Below are 24,362 nucleotides of genomic sequence, written 5' to 3' on the forward strand. Positions count from 1 at the left end.
TTATAAAAGGCAATGAAAAGAAAGAAAAATATAAAAGGTATTAATACCAGATTTTTGGCCAAAGTTGGATGAAAAACACAAAAAGTAAAACTTGTGTTGAGAATTGATATGGATAAATAAAAAAAGGTGAAATGAAAATAAAAGGACAAAAGATGTATCGAGGGAAATGAAAATCAAAGCACTTGCATCTGGCATTAATAAAAACCAAAAAATGAAAAACAGATTTTGTTGAGAGTGGGATTTGAACCCACGCCCTTTCGGACCAGAACCTTAATCTGGCGCCTTAGACCAACTCGGCCATCTCAACTTTGTATCTTAATTTTCTAATTATTATTTATATAGAATGCTAAAACTACGCTTTCAAAAGTTTAGTTTTTTAAATGCAAAATTTTAATGCGAACATCTAATTAACATGAATAACAAAGGATTAGTCATTATTTTTATAATAAACACCTTATTTGGTGCATTACCAAATTTAACAAATTATAAAAGATTATTGACAGAAATATATGAGAGTTTGTAAAAGTTTATTTCATTTTTCTTTTTCTAACAACAATAAATTGATATATAATAATAATAATTAAAAACATGACTTTTAGCAAAGAACTAAAAGCCCCAACAACATATACAATCACTATAATTACAAAATCTAGGTGTTTTTGAAGCATTCTTGAATAAGCCTTAAGGGATAACCACCTAGACGAACAATAGAGGATTAAAAAGCCACTCCACCGATGATAAAGTCCTCTTCTTCGATCTATTAGAAAACCACATATAAGAATGCACAATAATGAGATCGACAAGATATTCCTTACGTTTATTTCATTTTTACTGAAAATGAAGCCAAAGTCGACTATATACAGAGCAAATGTAATTATTAATTACATAATTAGTTCTCTAAACTATTATTTACAAATATACATGCATCTACAAAATTTAATTTGTTGTCTATATATTTTGAAATCTGTCAAACAGGAAAAGTGACAATGTAAACGCGTACTCATATAGGCGTATAGGCATGAAAAAATGACTATCAATAACAATGTTTCATACTTTCAGAGAGTAATATATTTTATTAGTATGAATATATAACTTTATCCCACCATGTGATGCATAGCACCGACCTATATAAAATCTGTTTTGTAGATCATAGATGCCTTGCTCTTTTTTGAAGATTGTTAGTTGTCAATAGGATGTTTTGAAACATCTTTCGGTAGATTAAAAAAATAAAATGTATGTAGATAAAAGACAGCAGAATATACTAAATCCAAATCATAACTACCACATTTGATGACTATATCTATGTCTATTGTAATTGTGAAGATCACTTAACGCTTCTAACATGTAACAACTTGTTCACCTATTTTTAGTTTTTATTTTAGCATCAACATGGTATAAAAGATTATTCAACATATTAAATATCAAGTACATAGGCAATTTGTGTTTTGTGACCGAACTTTCTGCCTAATTTCTATTCCGATTCATACATCATGTATCGTTCAAATAACATACCCTGAAAAAAAACTGGAGTCTGGACTTTGGAGAGTTGTTAACAATTTCTTTTCTAAGGCTCTCTCACACACCTTCTAGGCCCACCTCATCCTCAATGCTTTATATTTTGGAAAGCCCATGTGGAACTTTTGATCACATGCTCCCACATTCTTTTACATCAAATCCCAAGTCCTAATCTCACTTGTTACTCACTCCAGACATTCTTTTGCCAATTTCTCATATTGGCCATTCATTTCCAAATCCAATCTTATTCTCTTTAGCTTACCACAAACACAATTATGCAACAAACATGATAATCATTTCCATTTTCTTTGATTTTTACCCTTTTTCTTAGATATGACAAACTCCTAATGCGCATCACACACATTTATTAAATTAAATTAGAATTCCTATGAATAAGCAATTATTTTTCATTAAAATCTTTAATTTGTTGTATATTCATAAACCATAAGTCTTTCACTCTTTCCTATCAAAAAACGTAATCAACAAAAATTCAGAACAATATGCTTGAACTTGATTTAATAACAAGTTAACAATGAAATTAAAAATGAAATCCACTCGATCTCTTTTGAGAGCTCAACCAACTAAACTCTATTTCAAGTAAGGATGGCAACCAAAATATATTCCGAAGTGCTATTAATAATAGTACTAATATTGTTTGTCTCTTTACAAAAACATTATTAAAGAATAATTTTATAACAACTACTTCATCCCCCACACATGATGTGTGTACTTATGTATGGTGTGGGATGAAAAAGTAGAATTGTTCTCTATTACTCATCATCCATCCATTCAACTATCAATTTTCATGCATATGCTTAACAAGTTAATATCTTTAGTACCTAATACGCAATAATATATGCTCAAAGGAAACATACCATGTGATGAACCCTATCAATTCCATAAATGTCTACTTTTATCTTTTCTTGAACAAAACTTGTAAATTGATTATCAAACAGTAAATACAAAAGCAAAAAACTAATTATGGAAAACAACACACTAATTAAACCATAATTTCATAACCCTAATGAATATTGAACGAAAAATAAACTCTAGAATAAACCTTTTAACTTGCAACAAACACAAAATAGATTGAAAAGTTTGCATACATAGTGTGCCGTTTCTTCCATTATACTGTATATAAAAAAACAAGATATTAATGCATGTTTCGAAATTTAAAACATAACAGAGTGTTAATTAGTTTTGAACGACCATCAAGGTGGTCTAGTGGTGGACAGATGTAGAAAACGGTTTTTTCAAGTATATTTATCTAGTATGTTTTTTTGAAATGATATGTTATTTTGTTGTAGTTGAATGAGTTGGATGAAGGCCTGCCGCCTGCGTTTAGAGGCCACGGATTTTTTCAAGAACAATTTGGGTTTAAAAGTCCAGCTTTGTACAGGATTCTGTAGCAATTATGTGTACAAAGGCCCATATTCTATCAAAGCGAGCTGATCAAAAGAATTGGGCTCCGCTCATTCATCTGTTTTTTTTTTCTTTTTGAAAGATACATCCATCTCTTTCATGTAAGAGATTAATTATCGTTGCATGATTTGACTATTTGAGAGCCAATAATTATTTATCCTTTATTTATCATTACATTAATAATCTCCAGTCGTCGATAATTTTCTCTCTAAGTTTTAAATTGAGTAAGATCTACGAAGAGATGATATGGTTGATTTGATGTGGTACTCTTTGCTCGTCATATCAGCTTTTATCTTAAGTGTCCTTCATATCATTTTAATTTATAGGTTTGAACCTCATCTGCCACATGTATATAGTTATGTTCTCACTTTATGAAAAGATTAAAAAAAATTGAAGGAGGTTGGGTTTGAGTCCAGCATCTCAAATTTTTTTTTCCCGATATCACAACAACTTGATATAAGCAAGTTTTTGACAACTTTTTCTAAGCCACGGCACATAGTTATTGATACAATTTTTATTTTTTTTATTTTCTTTAACTAATTTTCTTTTTTAATGAGGTGTCTATTGATACATAATATCACTTTTCTTAATTTGTCCAACATATCAAGACCGTTTTCGATTAGGGATTGTATCAAAATTTTCAAACTTTGATCGATCAAATAATAAATCATATCTTTATCTTTATCTTTATATATGCTAAAAGACAACCGAGCTAACTTTAATTAACCAATCATAACTCTCAATTTCTCTAATTTAATTAAATTAGCACATGTCATAATATAATTTATACTTTTTGATTTTCCATCATCAATTTACACTTTCAGTCCTTTTTCTTAAAATAATAATTTTATTGAAATAAAATACATAAAATATAAAACTCATGTACGTTTATCCAAAATATCCAACTAATAAAATAATAAAAATATATCTTTTTAATAAATAAAAAACCAACTTTGTTTACAATTAGTCTGTATCCAACTCTAATTATAACTTAATCAAGTTTTTTATAGTTATAACTTATCAAATTATCAATCGCTATATATATACAAAAAATATCATATCTAACTGTTAACAATTATATAATTCAAAACTTTCATGGAAACAAAATACCACAACAAAAACTACAAGAAATTACTATGATTGTATTGTTAGAAAAAATTGTTTCAACAACAATCCTTAACATGATATTGATAAACGTATAAGTTAAGCGCTTTTGATTTTCATTACATTACTTATATTTTATCGGTTTATTTTTTCATAATTTTAATTACATTTTGAAATTTACTGGTTTGTTGTTCATAACTTTTCTTAGATTACATATATGTAACTTTATTATTAATATGTCATAAACAATCTGTGTATTTGACACGAGTCTAAATCTAGTTGCATATCATAATTATTATATCTTCCAAATCGATTTTCAAGACTTCTTTCATACGCAAATTTCAATTTTACGCAAGATAAACCCATAATTTATAGAAATTGGGGGTTTTTTAATTTAATTCAAAACACAAATCATCGTCTTTCACCTCTTCAACTTCATAAGTCAATTCTACATCGCTCTCGGAAAGTCCGGTTGATATTTTATTATAAATCAAAAGTTTTTTTTTTAGATTTGTTTACTATGTACTTAATGTTTATTTCTATTGGTGTTTATTTATTATTTAATATTCATTATTATAGAAATTGTATAACGAAATCAATATACATAAATTGGTGTACATATAGCACTTTTCTCAGATTTTCGCTGTGGATTGGATTATAAGATTTTCAAAATTTGTATAAAAAGTGTTTGATAAAATGTAATAAAAAAGGTTCATAGTTTCAAGTCTAAAATATAAGACAAGCAAAATAGACAATTGGGCTGAATCCTGTTTGATTTTTTATTTTTCCATTTAATATTAATATACATGTTTACTAATTTTTTAATTCATTAATTAAATAGTTTAAGAAATTTTGTGATCCTAATATACTTTATTAGAGCATCTTCAATGATTAAGTTGTATAAAATCTATAGAACAAGCTTTTACTCTAATGAAAAAAAAAGCTTTTGAAATATTTTTTTAACAAAAAATCATTATATCTATAATATATATACTAATGCATCAACCCTTTTTTAAAATGTTAGTTAAGGAACTGAAGTACCCAAAATACATTTTCTTTATTTATTAATTTAAACATCTATATCTAATATACCTATAATATCCTTAATGAAATAATTTACAACATAAATCCTTGGATCCTTAAAATAACTACATTACCTCCCTTAACACCTATAATATCCTTAATGAAATAATTCAGCACCCGTCACCACCACTGCCGCCGCCACCCCATGCCACTACCACCATTGTCGTTACATTGCGCAAGCATATGACTCGTTGCAACTAAATGTAATATGAGAAAAGTGTTTATTTTTAACAATAGGTTGAAAAATTTTAACTATTCATAAAAGAAATCATCTTCTTTAATGGTAAAATGTTTTTGAAGACTGATTTATAACCAAAAAAAAAAAAAAAAATTTACTCAAGTTACCATTATAGATGCTCTTAGGTAAGATAAATTTTGACTTAGTTGACATCTATAGTTAATTGGCATATTAAATTTCAAATTATGTATCATTTTATCACACTATTTATCCCATTTTTATGCCATTTATATAGTTATAGCTAATTAGACGTGTGTCAGTGCGATGCAACGGCGATGGTGATAACGACACCGGTGTGGTGATAGCGGCGCCAGAAATGGTGACGGTGATGGTGGCGATTTTGTGGTGACGGCGACGGCGATGTGGTTGTTTAAGATAGGCTAGTTCCAATGCTAGTTTTACATCCATTTCAAATTTGTGGGGTATTTGATGGAGGTATTTTACTGAGACATAACTTGTACGACATATGCATTTAGGTACCAATGTGATATTGGAGATCGAAATGTTCTCTCTAATTTACACCTTTGCCAAACAAAAAAAATGATAAATTGTAAGCTCGAAAGTCTTCATATACATAACACATTCCATATTTCATCACCAGGTTCAAATATTTCGATTATATACTTGGCCAACAAAACATCGACTTCCACCAAAAAAAATATAATATCAAAGTTTGATAGTGAGAAACTTACATGAGTTCTTATCCATCCACAACAATTGTTGCATCACATACTTGTACCGTATAACTATATGATGCAACAATTGTTATGGGTAGATAAAAACCCATATGAGTTTATCACCTCCTATGGTTAAGAGTGTGTGTTGGGTGATTTTCTGTAACTGTTACTTTCTATAACGATTTCAAACATATCTACTTCAGAAGCCTCATCACAATCTCTTGGCTTTCCTTTATTTATATTGGCATAACATTGTCCACTTCTTAGCGTGCTTTGATTTAACCACTGTGAATCTATTATTCCCATTGAAAATAGCTCTTTGCTATCTTCGTACCCCGACGATGAAGAGGTCGCCATAGGTCCAATGAAGCAAGGATTTTGAGTTCTTTGCAAATTCGCCGGTGGATATTTAAATATACTTTGCCCAAAGTTTACTAGTACTTGAACGTCACTATTCGCGGCTATGGTTGGATAGAGTGGCGTTCCATATTCTTCTTCCTTACAATTAATTTCATGTACAAGTTTTGAATCTAATGTGAAGAAAACCTTTTTATGGCTTGGATTGTAGCCACAACCAATCACGTTGCCGATTCCTTCCCATCTTTCGATAATCGATTCGACTTCGAGTTTAATTCCTACAAAAGCATCAAACAAACACCATCACCGTGAAAAGAAGGAATTATGAACATAAACACATGTTACTAGAGCACATATCTAATTAAGAAATAATTACAAATCTTTAAAAGTAACAGTACCATTAGCTAGTTTTAGTAAAAATCAACTATTATGCTTGCAAACAATATTTAGACACATATATAATTACAGAGTGAAAATATTTTAAAAAGAAATTAGGTTACCAAAATTTTGTGGATACAAACTTATTAGTCGACTCGAATCTAAAAGTATAAAGAAATTCAAGACCAAATTAAGTGGTAAAATGAAAACAAATCTTGGTTTAACAGAAAATACAACACGAGAAGACTTGAGAGAAGTAGGCAATATAATAATCATATAATAATAAGAGTTTAATTAAATAAAGTTTTAAGGGCTTTTGTTAATGTATATTTAATAGTTGTATATTTATATAAAATTCAAAGATGTACTCTCGATATGAAAATTTACATAGTTTTTATACACGTTAACATTTTTTCCTAATAATAATAATATAATAATAATAGCTATGCGCTTTTGTAAGTGTTAAAATATATTGTGGGTCTCACGTTTGTCGGTAGGTGGACCAACCATAGCTGCTTTGTGTTATTATATACTCGTACTTCCATACAAATGAATAATGAGACAATAATATTATTGTGCCTTAACAAAATATTCTTTTACAAGTTATCCTAAGCCTAACCGCTAATTATATGAAAAGTGTTTATTAATCAAAATATCAATATGTTGAGCAGGGCACCAAAAAGTAAGGGCACTAAATTTTGTATACAATACGTCACTGAGTCACTTTATATATTGATATATTAAATTAATTTTGTTGCTAAAGATATATCTATAAGCAAAAGATGTTGTTATCTTATATATTAAAGTCCACTAGTCCATCAATATCTTATGCATTATATTATTTTTTTATTATTATACCATATATAATAATCACATCCTATATTTTTTGATGTTAATATATGCAGATAGTCGCAAAGAGTAAATACGCAAACTAGAAGTGTTCATTGTTCAAACAGATATATTGATTTATATACTTTGATTAATTTTTTTATGTGAGACTTAAACAACGTATGGTATTAATTATCAAAACTTAAATTTTGATGCATTTAAAAATAAGTTAGAAAACTTTGCTATAGTCAACATTAAGAAACCGAAAGCTATGATTGGTCGATAAGTTATTAGAGCAACCATGCTTTAGTATAATAAAAGATATTTTTGAACGACATTATTGTTATGGTTGTTTTGATACCTTTTGTTATATACTTACTATACTTCAGCCGTTAATGATAAATTTTGACGTTTAATGGGCACCATTAATATATTATCGAGCTGGGCACCCAAAATTCATGGCATGGGCCTGAAGAGTATATAATATATTGATGATTGATGATGCGATAAATCTCCCTATTACTTAACATCTTTGGTGCAAGAAAATTATTCGATCATTATTAATAGACTTAGAGACATGACCTTAGAATTCGAAAGAAAAAAATACTCATTAATAAATACTTTAGTGTTACATTAGCCTTTATTGTCTCGATTATGTTTGTTTTAACTTGTTATATGACCAGTCAAACATATATAGTTATTGAAATAAGTCCAAAAAAATAAAAGATAGAAAAAAAAAGGGTGATAGAAAAAGAAAAGGATAAACGATCTAACATACCATCTAAATATATAGACCCATCGGAATTGAAGCCAACTGATCCTGGATAACTGCCCGGAAGTTTCACCGGAAGTGGACCTCCGCTGGTAAGCCCTACCGATATCATAACATTTACCTCATTTTTCCCTTCAATCAACTCCTTTGTCCCATTTTGGCCCCTCAACTCTTCATAAGTAGCATGCACATCCGTCACATTATTTCCACAATTTACACCATTTTCTTGAATCAACTTGATATTCTCCCCTTCTCCCGAATTTACCTTCCCTTTTCCATTAACATCATTCTCATAGTTTGCCAAAACCGTAATCTCAAAATATGCTTCTTGTGGAAAGGGAGATGAGTTCCCTAACACGGGTCCAGGCAATGGCAACGCGGATTTTATAACTGAAACCGCAGCCATTGCAGGACTCGTGGTCTTAACAATTTTCTTTAACCCCGTATTCAACCTAACCTTTTGCATGAAATCGGCGGATCCTTGACAGACTTCCCAACTAATTTCCATCTCCTGGTCTTCTGCGCTGTCATCACCAGCAGCGCAAGAGCCCAGAAGAAACCTGTTTGATCGTACAGACAACGATGAAACATAGTCATTAAAAGCAAATCGAGACCAACCATTTTCGACAGCATCGGTGATTAATGAAGGGTTGTCGGACCAACTAAACAATGGTTTCGAGGTTGTCATGCCGTTGGAGATTGAAGGGTTTTCGGGGACTGGCTGTGGCGGTTTAGGGTGGTAGAAAAAGCAAAAAAATAGTAAAAGGAGTATTCCGGTGACTATTGCCGCCAGTGCGATGTGTGTTGGTTCCACCATAATTTTTAATTTTCGGTAACGAATTCACTTGATGTTGGAAAAGATGTTATATGTGAAGGTGGACGGCAGGCGTGGACTTGAATATATATATATATATAACACCCATGTTTGAAAATTGAATCCACGTATACTTTTGGAGTGTCATTACTTGCTTCATATGACTAGTTTTAGGGGTGTAAGAAATGAACCGGCAAACCGAAAAACCGGTCCGAACTGCGTGATCCGAAATCGAAAAAACCAAAACCGAAACCCGAAAAAACCGAAAACATAAAAACTGAAGTGTAACGGTTCGGTTACGGTTTTTAATATTCATTACCCGCGGTTAAACGAACCGAACCAAATTTTGATATATACCTACATATAATCATATATATGTATGTTTACACATATATGTATTCCATAAATACATCATTTACATATCTCTTTAGCTAAATTTTTGTATTTGTTGTCTAAGATATTAACAATTTTACTAACTTTATTTCACAATCTATAATTAATTTTGAATATTATAAGTAATTTTCTTATATATATACTCTTTTTAAAAAAAGTTGTTAACGTTGTTTAAGATATTTATCAAAAACATTAGTAATATCATATAAAAGACATTTTAAGTAGTAAATTATGACTCTTAAATAGAAACTTGCGTTGTATAAATAAAACGTTAGAAAAAAGTAATTCACAATTAGATAAAATGTATATTTATTTATAAAACAAAATATTAATGTAGTTAAATATCTATTATATATATAAAAAAATTAATTAATGCAATGTAAATTGACTATTGTAATTAAAACTTAAACTTTATATTAGCATAACTTTAATAAATGGTTAACCAAAAATAAAACCGAAATTAACCGACTTTTTCGGGTAACTGATTTTCGGGTAACCGATTTTCGGGTAACCTAACTTAACGGTTCAAAAATTCTAACTAACCGAACCGAACCGAAACCCGAAAAACGGTTCGAAATTTCTAGCTAACCGAACCGAACCGTTTACAGCCCTAACTAGTTTAATGAAATGAAATTATGTATTAAAATATTTCGAGAATATATGGCGTATGCTTGTGATTAGAATTTAGAAGTGAAGTAATTATTGTTAAATTAATATAATTATTCAACATGGTTATTTAGTTTTAAGAAAGAATAGAGACCAAATTTTGTCTAATTCGTCCACACAATATGGTCTAAGACTCTAGGCTAAACAAATATTGTATCTAAGAACACAAATGGTCTAAGACTCTTAACTACTATTTTTAATTTTAATTTTAATTTTAATCTTAATCTTATCTTTATCTTTATCTTAATCTTAATATATACTATAAGATAATTGAACTAATGACTTATTAACCAATCAAATTGACTCTCGCTTATGTCATCATTTAGATTAACAATAAATTTAAAATCCTAATAATCATTATCCAAATATATTATTATATTAGTTTTTATATTAAATTGTAGAAAAAGTCTCGTTAATTTACATTTTTTTGTTTTTCATTAATAATTTACACTTTGTAGCCCTTAGTATTTAGTTTATACTTATTTAGCATCAACTTAAGAGAATTTTTTTAATTTTTTTTTCAAAAAGTTACAAAAAATATTATTTAATTCTTTTAAGTTTTAATTGTCACTCAAATCAAGAGTCCTAATTGTTATCAAAGAATATGAAACAATCTTAATTGTTATCTAATTATCATAGGGCAAACGATTGAAAATATATTCGTGTTATGGGCTCGCATTATGATCAAGTACATATATTTTAATGTCAAGTACAAGATCACAAGTATGTCTATATTTTAAATTCTTAACTATCGTTCATAATAATATCACATTATTAGTACAACTGGTTTCAAAAAATCCTATAATAAAGTATTGTATCATGTGCTTTGTAGAATGACTACGACAAACAATTTCATCAATATATCTCAGCTAATAATGACAGTGACGAACGTGTGATTATTGTACAACAACATGCAAAGTATAACACTTAGAACCTATATTTTCAAAATTTTAAGTTTTTATGAACTAAATATATGAATATCTAATATTATAATATCATAAACAATTGATTAAATTTCAATTAACTAATCACAACCCTCAATTTTCAAAATTAATTAAATCAACATATGTCTAAATTAATTTACACTTTTTGATTTTCCATCATTATTTTCACTTTTAACCCAATTCAAAAATGATTAATATAATTTACATTTTTTGCTATTCCATCACTAATCTACACTTTTAACCAAATTCAAAAATAAAATATGTTTTATTTTAAAATGTCTTTCTAATAATAATAATTGTTGACCAATCACAGCCCCCAATTTCTCAAAATTAATTAAATTAACACATGTATAAATAAATTTACACTTTTTGTTTTTCCATCACTAACTTACACTTTTAACCCAATTCAAAAATAATTAATATAATTTACACTTTTTGCTTTTTCATCACTAATCTACACTTTTAACCAAACTTAAAAATAAAATATATTTTATTGCAAAATATCTTTCTAATAATAATAATTGTAAGCAAACTATAATTAGGATAATCATTGTTGTTATTATTAATTGTAATCAAACTATAATTAGAATAATTTATTGTTTTTAGTAATTGGAATTAAACTATATCTAGGAGACAGAATCTTCTGTCTAACATTTAGCATTACATTTTAATATCTCAATTATTTTTTAAGTATATTCTTATATCATATAAATATTTTTTTCCATATATTAAATATTATATTAATAATGTCGTAAAACTCGTGTATTTGTTACGGGTCTAAAATATATATATATATATATATACTATAAGACATTTGAACTAATGACTTATTAACTAATCAAATCGCTCAATTTTCTTAAATTGTTCTTTCGCTTATGTCATCATCTAGATTTACTACAAATTAAAATTTCTAATAATCATTATCAAAATATATTATTATATTAGTATTTATATTAATTTGTAAAAAGGTCTCATTAATGTACACTTTTTTGTTTTTCATTAATAAGTTACACTTTTTAGCCCTAGATATTTAATTTATATTTATTTTAAACCATCAACTTAAGAGAATTTTATAAAATTTAAAATCATTTAATTAAATTAAAAAATTTCAAAATATGAAATATTGTATTCAAAATTTATTTAAATCTAATGACATATTAACAAATATTATATTAGATTTTATAAATTAAAAAGATTAATATTTAGTTTAATATTTAATATAAACACAATTTGAACTCTAGATACATATCTCTAACATAATAACAGGTGATGATATACAACATCATTATCCTAAACACAATAGGAATCACAAAACATGGGACGATTACAAAACAAAAAACGATTTACAACAGAGGATTACTTGAATACTAAATCCAAATCAATATGAACTCCATTCAAAATTAATTCTACCTCTTAGTCAAAAAGGTACATAATTTTCTTATTTTTTATATATTAGTTTTGCGTCTTAATGTTTAAAGTTACAATAGTCACTCAAATCAAAAGTCCTATTTGTTATCTAATTATCATAGAACATGTGATTGAAAATAAACCTATGCGTGTTATGGGCTCGCATCATGATCAAATACATATACTTGAATGTCAAGTACAATATCACAAGTATGTTTATATTTTAATTCTTAATATTCTACCATAATAATATCACATTATGAGTACAACTGGTTTCCAAATATTCAATAATAAGAAAATGTGTCTTGTGGAATGACTACGACAAACAATTTCATCAATATGGCTCGCCTAATAATGACAACGACGAACCTATGAGTATTGTACTATAATTAGAATAGTGATGAGCGTCCATTTTGTGATTATTTCCCATATCATTAGGTCGTCTTTTGATGTGTAAATGAGTTAAGAAATGTGAATTTTTGGTACTTAATGGGATGACATGTTATGACAGGTTCAAAAGGCGTGCAAGTTAAAAAAAAACGTCTCTACTCAACTTAACACAAAGCCACAAGACTTTTGGACGAAGACTAGCAAGCGGAAGATGAAGGATTTAAGGTCGATATAAAGCATACGACCACCTGTTGGTTTTTTGGGCATAACTTCTTCATACGGACTTCGTTTCTGACGAGTAAGCTATCCACAGAAAGGCGAGAGAAAGATCTACAACTTTCATGTTGTTGTCCAGGACCAGCGCCGCTCACATAAATCCCCAACGCCGCTGGAAGTGATCCTAAAGCTTACCAGCGCCGCTAGGACTTCACCATTGACGTTAATTGCATGTTTGTGATTAGCTTGGTAGTGTTAACTTAGCGGTAGCGTTGCCGGATTTTTCGTTGGTAGTGTTTTTGTATTTTGTGTCATTAAAGCAATAGGTAGCCAAAAAAAGTAGTCTTATCCGATGATGATCTCATTGAATAGTTAGATTGCCGGTGTTTCGTTAAATGAGCGATGATGATACAAAATGTTCGTAAAAATGGGACTCGGATGATTCGGGGCGTATCTTGGCGGGGCAAACCTTCGGGTTAGCAGCCATGGCGTCTCCAACTTCTGAAATTCTCGACCCCTAAATTCTGAGCCCAAGTTTCTATTTTATAAAAAAATGGTCACTTTTTATGTTTTCCGGCAACTTTATTTATTTTCCGGTTATCTTTTATATGTTTTCCGACATTGGTAAATTGGCAAGTTTTGGCTAGTTTTGTACACTACACCATGTAATTTGTCAAGTTTTAGCTAGTTTTTGACAATAACACGTGTTGGCTTTTCATTGGTCCAAAATTAGCCAATTTGCCAAAAATTGAAGCTACAGTCTTGCCCTTTGTTTTCTTGACAACTAATGCCTTTCCCTCTACAACTGATTCTGCCTCCGTAAAATTACTATATGAAACTAACATCATCGAAAACAACTTTCGCCTTACAAAAAAATTATAGGAATTAAAAATAATTTGTGTCACAATATCAATCTTAAGTTACAAAATACCAACTATATATCATATAGCGACACACCTTCAGTGGCGGAACCAAGATTGAAAGGGATGGGTAGCACACATTTTTTTTTTATCGTTATCCTCATATTGACGTTAAATAACGACATGGACTAAATTGTTACGATTTTAGCAAGTTTTTAGGATTTTTGGCTTTTTTTTTTTTATAGGTATTTAATAAATTTTGGCACTTTGGTAGTTTTCATATATAATTTACTTGCACAATAAATCTTTATGAGTATTATTATTAGAATAATCTTTGAAAAGTTTAGAATCAGTTATTTATTTGGCCTGTATTACCAATAAATTAAATAATACATTTTTTTTTTAATACGTGTATCTAAACTCTAAATGACCCGTAGCTCAGGTTACCCTAGCTTGGGTGTAGTTCACCTTTGCACACCTCTATATATTTCTCAATCAATAAGCAATTTATATACGTCTTAATATACTAGTCCCATATTTTACGGGAAACCATGCCACTTTAAGTTGTGTATACACACACCGACACACACATATATAGAACTACAAGTCATAGTGACAACCTAACAGATAGTATCTATACCTCAACCCACGATTTATGTTCTCTCGTTAATTACTACCTTTAAGGGAATCCCCTAAGGATATACCACTCTGAAGAAGAAATTCCTTGAAAAGACTTGAACCCAATAACTTTCAAAAGAGAACATGAAAAAACTTAAAACTCCTTAAAAATACACATATACTTACACGCTCAAGGGGTAAATGATTGAAACCATGAGAATCAAGCTTCAATTATAGATTTCCAAACCAACAAACATAAATTATTTCTTATACAATACAGAATACACTTAATAATTCGTTAAAATAAGCCAATTTCGATATATGATACATTAATCATTAATTTTGAATATTTGTTTCTATTTTCTTTGCGCATTTTTATTTCTCTTTGACATAACATATTGACACGTTTGTTTATGAAGAAAATTATTAATTGGTGCCCAACCATTAGTTGACAGTATTATGTCAACACCACAACATAAAAAACAAACAAAAGCAGCTAGCAAAACAACAAATCATATATACTCCGTATCTTTTATTCTATCCAAACAAATCTTAATTACTAGTCCGCTAGTCCTTCTAACGCTCCTCCCCGTAATAAGGACGACCTTTTCGAATTGCCAGCATGTCGGAAGTTTTTTGTAAAGTTATACAATCAAACTTATATATATATATATATATATATATAGTGAAAAGTTATTTTGAGAAACTTTTTTTCGAGAACCTTTGAGAACTTTTCAAATCAAGCCCAACCGATGATTATTCTTTACATGAAAATCGTTTTTTGATTGTTTTCTAAATAACTTATGTGTAATTTTGAAGTTTATAATTGTGTGGAGGCATGGATTATTATTCGTTATACAATTATATGGAGATTTGGATTCTTGATCACATGTGCACGAATATTGCTATGATTATATGTGATCGACTTGCATACATGTGATCATAGCAATATTCGTGCACATGTGATCAAGAATCCAAATCTCCACATAATTGTATAACAGATGATAATCCATGCCTCCACACAATTATAAACTTCAAAATTACACATAAGTTATTCAGAAAACAATCAAAAAACAAATTTCATGTAAAGAATAATCATCGGATGAGCTTGATTTGAAAAGTTCTCAAAGGTTTTCGCAAAAAAAAAATTCTCAAAATAACATTTCTATATATATAATATATATATATATATATGTCATTGACTATCAAGGGTCTTGCTGCTAATAATAACTCACAATCAATAGAAATTTGGATCATATAATTACTCAATAAAAAAAAAAAGACCCAATCTAGATTTTACATTCGTTGAGATGGATTATAACGATAATAATCATCACAATTTCATCCAATAATAGTGAAAACAAAGAATTAAAGAAGATAACCGATACAAAATAAATTTAATTGGAACGTACTATATGGAAATTAGTCAAAAAGTCACTAAAAAAACGGGATTGCAAAGATGAACGTATATCTCATCACTCTTTATTAGTTTCATAGCTATCACTATCAATGGAGTAACTTATGATAATATGGGTGCACGGTCGTCTAGAATTTGGTCCTTGAGGCAAAATGAAGAAAAAGGCCCCAAAATTGGAGAAGTTTAAGATGACGTTTTCCCTTATCTTTGTTGATCAAATTCTCACATGCTTTGTTACTAAAATTTTATTTAGCCTTAAAATAATAAATATATAAAACTCTAAGCTATAATATCTAATTTTTTGGGCCCTGTAGAAATTGGTTTCTAGGCTAATGCTCTTGCCTCACCTCAAAGAAGCCTTTGTATGGGTACCCGTACTTCCAACATAATTGATCGAATATCCGAAGATACATGCATGAACTATTAATAAATTAACAATACAAGAATTATTATTGTAATTTAATGACAGTGAAAATGTTAATAGTAATAATTTTGAGTTTTAGTGACTTTTTAAAACAGTTTAGGTAAAATAAAAGAAAATGTTATTTGTTAATAACAAATTTACTCCAGCCACTTCTTTTTATTTATGTGTTTAACATCACTGCAGCGGACTGCAACCATTTTTAGTTGCAGCAAGGTGAAAATCAAAGGGGATTTCGTATATTTATATATCAAAAAGTTTAAATTGAAAAGAGAAAAACTTAAAAATTTGTACATGGCTGCAGTCTGCAGCCATGATAGCTGCAGACCGCTGCATATTTGATTTCACCTTTATCTATATATATATATATATATATAGTCAACGTAGATAAATACTTGTATGATTAGATAAATAACAGATTAAAGATTATTTTGTGACATCCGTGTCAACTTCTAATTAAGTCTAATACTAAATGACAACTTTTTTATAGGTGAAATAATTAACAATAACCCGCTCAAATAAACTTGATTTATGAGACCGGCCCGTTTATAACTTCAAGATTATAGACTAAATATATCTTAAGCTAAGGGGAGTGGGGCGAGAGACCCCCTAATTTCGCCCTTCATACCACCCCCTATTGCCGATTAAGCCCAAATAACCTTTCAGGCGGAAAATATATTTCGCTTAAAAATTTCTTGTGAGTGTGCCTTGTTTCATGTGTGTGGCCAATCAAAAGGCTAGTTTTGCCCCCATTTCGCCCACTACACCACTCCCTCTTTTTCTAATAAATTCTTGATGATGATATGGCGTCACATGGCGGATATTCCCACCCTTTGAATATGCCCTATTCCGGATAACCTTATACTGTACTATCTTAAATAATGTGAATCAAATACCAATAATATTAAGTATCTCCTAAACGTTGTTGATAAATATGAAAATGAAAGAATTTGCCAAATAGGTCACTTAATAATTTATACATCATATACTATATAATTTTTGTAATAGGCATTCACACAAATAATTAATGGAGTTGGCGGATAATAATTGATTGGTTGACTAGCTTAAGCCTGCAGCAGTAGGTGTGGGGAACTAGGGAAGATGTTAACCTTGGTTTCTTGGTGACAGACTGACAGGCTATTCTCGAAGATGTATATATACATATATCATATATGTTGTGTGATGTGTGATTGATACTCACATAATATTATGATGTATAAATTACTCGTTTTCATAATCCACACACATTTGACTATCAATCTTGGGATAATTATTTAGTTTAAAAATATTATAGATTTATCATTTATAGAAAGTGTGACTTTTGGTCAATCATATATATGTTACCCGTTGTTCTTGATATCTTTTTTGGATTAAATCATTATTTTTAGTTGGAATTTTTTCAAATGTGTGGATTTTAACCGGGTTCGCGCTAGAGAGCTTCATCACCTTTAATACCTTGTAGGAGAGAAATCCCTCAATTAAATTGTCTAAAGACACAACATTTAATTGGGATAACATTCAGCTCTCTCAGCAAAACTCGAACCTGAGCCTTGCATCACTGAGAGACTTGTGTGAGATATCTTATACCATTAAGCTATTTGCTCGTTGGAAATCAATTGGATGTGACTCATCTTCTGGAGTCGTATGTAACATGTTGTATCAAATTCGATGAACACATTAATGTTGTCGACTATGTTAAAGTAGGTTGAATCCACCAGCTTAGGTTTGGGTTTGTAGATCTTAATTAGGACACTCATATTTGTAGCATGTTGTTCCATATTACTCTTTCGGCTTTACAGTTAATGTTAACTTAAAGCAAACAGATAAAAGGACCTAGATACTTCTTAGTTAGCTCAAGTGGTTGAGCACCTGCCTTACAAGCAGGAGGTTTTGGGTTCAAGACTTGGGAAGTACATTGTACATAGGAAATCTTTCTATGAAGGTTTGACTTGGGTGTACCCAAGTTCAAGTCTGAGGAGGCAGGGTTTACCCCTATTGATCGTCGTGCCTTTGGGCAGATTAGTAGGGAGTTTTCCCCCAATCGGGTATTTGAAATACACATTTCTACTTCGAGGGAGCTCTCTTACACGGACCCGGTTAAAACAACGTATGCAGGGCCGACCCAATAAGCTTAGTGGGCTAGGCGACAGTTTAAGGCCCCCAATCTTAAAGGCCCCCAATTTTGCATCTCTGTTTTGGCCAGACTAAACCTACTTCCTTTTACGAGCATAATACCCGCGCGTTGCAGCGGAATTTTGTTTTAGAAGTGACAATTTATTATAAGGGTAGATATGATAATTTAGTGTTATAGTGTGTGGAGGGGCATTTTGTGAACCATAATATACTGAAAGGGGCTAAATTAAAATATGCTTAATTTTTTAAGACATACCATAAATAAAAAATCAAAATGCTTTATAAGATAGTAAAGATAACATGATATCAATTGATACCTTAGCAATAGTCCAACCCAATAAGTTTATCTATGCAGTTCGTTTTTAGAACCCAACAAAAGTTATACCACCATCACCATTTAGGCATTCAGTAATTCACCAACAAACAGATACACTTCTTTTAATTTCTTATTAACTATTTTTATGTCATTTTTTTTCCTTCCGATTGCAATATTATTTGTTTATTTATTACTTTTTTCTGATTAAATAAATTAATATGTACAGTTATATAAGCCCTAGATGGTTTTTATTTATTATATATTTTAGCATATATACATATTATTATATTATATCAATAAACTATCTTTTTTTTTTTTTTACAACACTATGGTAGGCAAACGGACAACAAGATGCGTCGTCACCCCTTTTTGAATAACAAATCCTATCCTACTAAACTATCTTTATTAAATAAATTGGTAATTATAAGTATGTTAAAAAATTTCAAGTGTATGTACATTATCAAAAAGACGGTTGTTTTGGTTTATTTTTGTTGAATTTAACTCCGTGTAAAGACAAAAGATCTCAGTTAACGATTTTTATAAAGGCCCCAAAAATTGGTTCCGTTTAGAGGCTCCAAAAACGTTAAGTCGGCCTTGAACGTATGTTAGACCTCTAGTTGTTGTATCGCGACACGAAGTTCTCAAGCGAAATTCACCTTTTTAAAAAAAAAAAAAAGATAATTTAAGTTATGTAGAGATTGTTTAGTAAGGAGGTTAAAGAACTTGCAACTTTTGCAAGTATTATCGTTGGGCCTAGAGTTGTAATAAGAGTACTGGCACATGTCCAAGTTTGCTAAAAAGAAATAGTGGGCCTAGCCCTTGGGTGCGAACTTCCTAACTCCTATAGATTTATAATTTGATTATAAATTGAACCCAAAAAGAGACGCCGTCATGGGCCTTTGGTTACTCTGTTTGGGTTCCTTCTATTAGCAAAGAAACAGATCCCATGCGCAGGTAAACTTGATTAGTTATTTACATAGTTTACATCCTACAACTTTCATGGCCTCATGTTCAACTCTACTTAGTACTTACATGTTAGGCCTGCAGGTGTCAATGTATGATATATAACATAACTAGCATTGGAGGATTCAATTCATTGATGTAATTAGTATGTATTTTAAGATTGCAGTATTACACCTCATACAAGCTATCATACATTTATACAAGTAACTTGTTGCAGTGATATGTTGTTGTACATGTTGAAATACTTGAAAGTTATCTTCAATAGTTCAATCTTTGACCTTTTTATCTAGAATATTTAACAAGTATGTTGGCAAAATATGACCTTCAAAAGAGCATGAGTGTGACTTCACAAACCAGGCACTAGGCACGTGCGTTGCTTAATTGAGATATCAGGTCTCGATCATGGCTATTTAATTTAAGAAATGTGAGATACACCTATATGATCGATTTTGTGGTTACCCTTGCCCGAATCCATGAATCTTCACTTTAGTATGCTTTTTATCGACGTTTAAATACTATTGTGTCATATGTGTTCAACTCTGTAAATGTAAAATAGATACTCGTATATACGAGTAATAAAGTTTTAAAGTCATATAGCATCCAAGGGAGCAATTGTTGAACTTTCATATTTTCTTTTGTTGCAATCAAGTGATTTATGTTTTTGGTAAAGGGTTAACCACGGTAAACTTATCAAGTGATTTATGGTTAATACTAACTTTTAATCATCTTTATAGGGATTCTAGATATGGTGGGGATTATTTAGTTTGAAGATTGTTTTGGGTAAAGGGATACCCCGCTTAAACTTTTATACCAACAACTTTAACAGTACATCATAAGTAACATGGCTGAATGCCACATTAATTCCTTACATGACAGGCCTGCAGGCCATATAAGGTTAAACACACATCAAAGCATTACATGAATAAAATATAAAGCTAACGATCCTACTACTAGAGATCAGCAGCAGTGATGCAAGCTGTACACGATGCTTTTAGGGGTCACCATCAACCATGTGTTATTTTCTCTATATATTTTTTCTGTTCCAATTAAAAAAGAAATTTATTATTTTTTTGTAACTTTGATGAAGTATTTCATTTGTAACTTGACAGGGGAGTATATATTTTACAAACCATTGTGTTTTTGGATGGACAACTTGACGTGGGTTTGTAAGATATTTTATGGTACCATATTGGGCCCAACACATTGAAGAGCACTGCAAGCTTTTCAGCCCAGTGAAAGTCCTTAATGACTAAACAAAATAGCCTATTTCCGAAGGACCAATATTCTTTTAAATTCTTTTTTTTTTTTTGTTAAAATTCACTTGACGCGGCTGGTAAAAGACTCCAGATTTTTAAAGAGTAAGCAGGGCTACAAGCATATGCTAGTAAAATTAATGGGACAAATGAGCAATAACGGGACCAAAAATGGTATCATTCTTATATATGATGATTGCTATGTACTAGTGGTACTTTCACCCTATTCAAAGTTTAGTATCACTCGTGTTACACAAATCATACATTCTCAAAGTTAACCTTTTTGCTTTATAACTTTTTTGGCCTGATCCTATGCTTTTATTAGACACCACTTGTCATGCAAATAAAAGCAATTGGAATTTTGCAACTATTGACTGACTTGGTTCTCTGGTCACTTTTTTTATAAAGAAAATGAATAAATTTCATCAATAAATATTCTTAATTGGGAAGTATAGAAGGAATTAGTGAAGTCTTTGTTTGGCAAACGAATAAGTAAACAATGTTACGACTTATGAGCAATGGGGACACAACCCGATACAATAAGAAGCTGCCAAATCAAAATAAACGAACAATGGATCCAAGGTAGGGCACCTCCTATCGTAATCAGATCATCCCGTTTGCAACTATTTGAAATCCGAAGGTGAACAAGCATACGATCTTTAAGGACCCGCAATATGTTCCTCTAATTCCAAAAAAAGTTGTTCTCTTGTGCATTATCTTTTGCTGTTATTGGAAATACATATATGGATGGTGCCTCTGATGATCCCACACACACTATATTAACTATATAATGAACGTAGGTTATGGGCCAAGTTGCTTCGATTATTCAAGAATCATATATTAAAAGAAGATATGGAGGCCGGGCTATGCATCTTGACAAGGAAGATGACAACAAACTGGTGGGGATTATTAAACAGTGAAAGTATGAAGTTAATTAGTATGCTCCATATATCTCTCTCTCTTTTATAACTGATCAAGATATTGCTTTCCATATTTAGCTAAATGAGCCGATAATCTTATATGATGATAAAGGTAATATCCATGTGCTGGTTCTTCATGGACCCTATGTCAACATGTACGTTTTACAATTATGTGCTAGCTTTTTTAAGATGGTTACTTGTGGGTCATCCTTTCATGAACATATATAGATTCAAATTAAAACTATTCATTGTGAATTCGGTTATCATTTTTAATGTTCTGCCGACTTTGTACCCTGTCGATGATGCACTTCGCATTGTAATCCATTAATACCTATAACTTTGTATAATTCTTTAAAGGACTAATGTTTGGATTCAAGTCGCAAAGAGTAATGTAGCAATGTCATTATTGTCATTTAGGCTACCAGATGTCTATGAAATGTGCGAACTAGGTTAGTCCAATTGTTGGTCGCTGGGCTAACCTAGTTCTTACATGTCTTAATTCAGTGGCAGAAATGATGATGTGTCATTACTACACTACACTTGTGACCATTTGTATCGTTCCAATAAGGCGGAATCTTGGGGTGTTGAGAAAAGCACAACCTGACATGGAAACGATCTAAATGAAATAAATGGTTGCAAGGGAACCAAGAGTTGAGGCATGCAAATCATTCAAACAAGCAAATCATACAAAGTTAACCAATGCAACTAGTACAATTGTAGCAAAATAACAGTTTTTCATCCCTCGATAGGGAGCATTCAGGTCATAGACCTCGAGAATCAAGTCCAATCAAGAAAGCGCTACCAAATGCGCATAATCTTGATATTCTAACAACAGATGCGTCGCTTCGATGATTCCCATCCAAGCTAGAAATCCAATCAAGCCTGATAAAGAACTTAAGAATTGTCTTGGACCTCACGGCATCCCATTGATGTGCGAGGACGGTCGCCTGGATGTCAACCTTTTGGGGGGTTAATGACATGGTACCCGAAGGGTAAGTGGCAAGATGGAATAAAAAGCCACCAATATACATCTTTTGCAGAGAATTTTTTGAAGATTAATTGAGTATAAAACAAAGTTATGCATATGATGGAATAAAAAGCCAACTATTCATTTAACCAGTGATTTTTGGTGGTATTGGATGCGTTAGTGGGAAATGAGTAAAAACATATCATATCTTCTAGTGCCGGTTTATGTCATTATAAACACACTTTGGTCACTATAAATCACATCATGACATATATGTAATGGTATTCTACGGTATGAGGTCACTCTTCTTGTTTATTGCAATCCAGGGATAGATGCTGCCGAAGATCCATTTTTTTAAGACCTAAAGTTTGAAAGGTACGCTGATGGCAATGGCACCATCTATGTGCCGTTTAAACGAACGAACGGATGTTGCAGTCATAGTCAAAGATGGTGGGAGGGAATGGATTAGAATAGAGGGAGCTCGAATAGGGACCGATGTGTTTGCAATTACTTCCCTCAATTTCATAATTTGGATGGTCGGTTGATAGCCCCATTTTCCTAATTAAATGAAATGCCAGGATTACACAACTTTGGCTATTGGGCCAGAAAGCTGATCCTATATAAAAAATAAATTCAATATAAAAGATAAAACTTCTTTTATAAAACCATCCACCAATAAATTGTTGTATGCAAGGTTGGCAAACCGACCTCGTCTTTAACATTGGTCACTCATAAAAATTAACTTTTTCTCTTATTTTGCGTTTAATTAATTTCAAGTTCTTCGACCAAAAGACTGAGAATCCATTAAGTGTGGACGCATGGTCTAGGTAGCATCTATTTGCAATATACTATAGCTTTGCATAATTATAATTTATAAAAGAGATAGACATATGCCTATCTATTTTTATGATTAACAAAACTATTCCATCTAATTTTTGGCAATTGTTCAAATCTCTAATTGTAAAACTGAACGCTTAAAATTTTGATATATGTGTTTATAGCACAAAGTAAGAGTCTGAGCTAGATCGAACAAACCAACCATTATTGACAACTTCCTAGATCATGATTCACTCGCGGAAATACAGATCATGACAAACCAGAAACAAAAAAGTAATAAAATATAAAAAATAAACGTCCTAAAACATGAATCGGATCCGGGACTACCAAGATGACTCATCTTTTAACGATTTGTATCTACGTGTATTATAACGAAAGTCAAGAAAATTTCGTAAAAGGTAAGACACCTATACGTGTTTTACGATATATATTTTTTCATTGGTGATAAAACGT

The 24,362-nt window shown here is 30.7% G+C and overlaps 1 non-coding gene across 1 annotated transcript; it reads right to left on the reverse strand.

Moving 5' to 3' along the window:
* Positions 1 to 226: 226 nt before the first annotated feature.
* TRNAL-AAG lies at positions 227 to 307 on the reverse strand. Its single transcript has one exon. It is a non-coding gene; the product is annotated as a tRNA-Leu (tRNA).
* Between the last annotated feature and the right edge of the window lie 24,055 nt (positions 308 to 24,362).

This window comes from Erigeron canadensis, chromosome 2 (genome assembly GCF_010389155.1).
Source record: "Erigeron canadensis isolate Cc75 chromosome 2, C_canadensis_v1, whole genome shotgun sequence".
Taxonomy (NCBI): Eukaryota; Viridiplantae; Streptophyta; class Magnoliopsida; order Asterales; family Asteraceae; genus Erigeron; species Erigeron canadensis.